Here is a 1,245-nt window from a genome sequence, read left to right on the forward strand (position 1 = left end):
GTGCTGTGTGACTGATTTTGCTGCTGTAACACTTTAATTTCCCATTTTATTTGGATTAATAACTCTCCATCTCTCTATCTACACATGCTGCGGTCCCGTGTAGCGAAACAAGTCAACAACAGGTCACGACTCAGCCCTGAAACAAAACTGTGCTCCGGTTTATCGCCATTACTTTAAACCAATCACAATCGCGTTGGGCGCAACAACGGTGCCTCTGCAACATAGCCTATGAAAGGAACTTGTCTTGGTGGAACACGTGTACGTTCAAAAGTTGTTTCAGTCGCGCAACGGAAAACCACAAGAAAGAGAGAGAATAAAAAAACGAGGAGGAACCGTTGTCTCCGTCTCTTACTCTGGTCAAACATTGGCGGGTTGTCATTGACGTCGCTGAGCGTGATGTTGACAGTGGTGGTACCAGCGAGCCCCCCCAGCTGTCCGCCCATGTCCTTTGCTTGGATGACCACAGTGTAGTTTTCTCTGGTCTCCCGGTCCATGTCTGCCAGGGACACACGGACCATGCCTGAGGAGAGAGAGAGAGAGAGCGTGCGCGAGAGAGAGAGAGATACACAAAAGGCCAAGAGGTAAATTAAAGTTCAGCTACAGAGAGCTGGTTACACAGATTAGGGTCATGTGTCCACACAATGCTGTCCTGGAATGTCAGTGCTCTCAATGGAGTGGACAAGAGGCTGCATGAGTGCTTTATAATTAAAACATGTCATTCGATTCCATTAGGAATGATTTTAATTACATACAAGTGAACCAAACAATATGGTTTAAACACAATTTAACAAGCTGTAATAGAGAAACAGTTAATGCCATGGGATTCTTCGTCCTACAAGAAGTGATAAATGGAGACTTAAGGGGTAAAATACACAGTACTTGTTTTACTCTTGAACAAGTTTATATGGGACGTCAGCTACATTAGCTACTGTTGTGTTTTGCATCTCTAAGACTTCCTGAATGTCACGTGTTTTATTGCAACATAAGCCACTTTTTTCCAAAGAAATGTAGATTTTTTTTTTGCCCAACATACCACCCCTTACATTCCCATGCAATGAACACACAAAAAGCGGTCTCTGTGATGTCTCGGTCTTTAGGTTTATGGTCTGGTTAGTCCACACAGCATTCCGGGATGGGATAAAACCTTGCTTGTTTTGGTGGAATATGTATACGTTGAAAAGTTGTTTTAGTCATGTAACAGAAAACTCCGATTTGACAGATGTCTGGATTTACCCTGCAGAGATC

At 43.5% G+C, this 1,245-nt stretch overlaps 1 pseudogene; it reads right to left on the reverse strand.

Annotated features, from left to right (window-relative positions):
* The window catches only part of LOC116672367 (cadherin-20-like), a 98,174-nt pseudogene that overhangs the window by 29,092 nt on the left and 67,837 nt on the right, over window positions 1–1,245 (reverse strand).

This window comes from Etheostoma spectabile, chromosome 22 (assembly GCF_008692095.1).
Source record: "Etheostoma spectabile isolate EspeVRDwgs_2016 chromosome 22, UIUC_Espe_1.0, whole genome shotgun sequence".
NCBI classification, from domain to species: domain Eukaryota; kingdom Metazoa; phylum Chordata; class Actinopteri; order Perciformes; family Percidae; genus Etheostoma; species Etheostoma spectabile.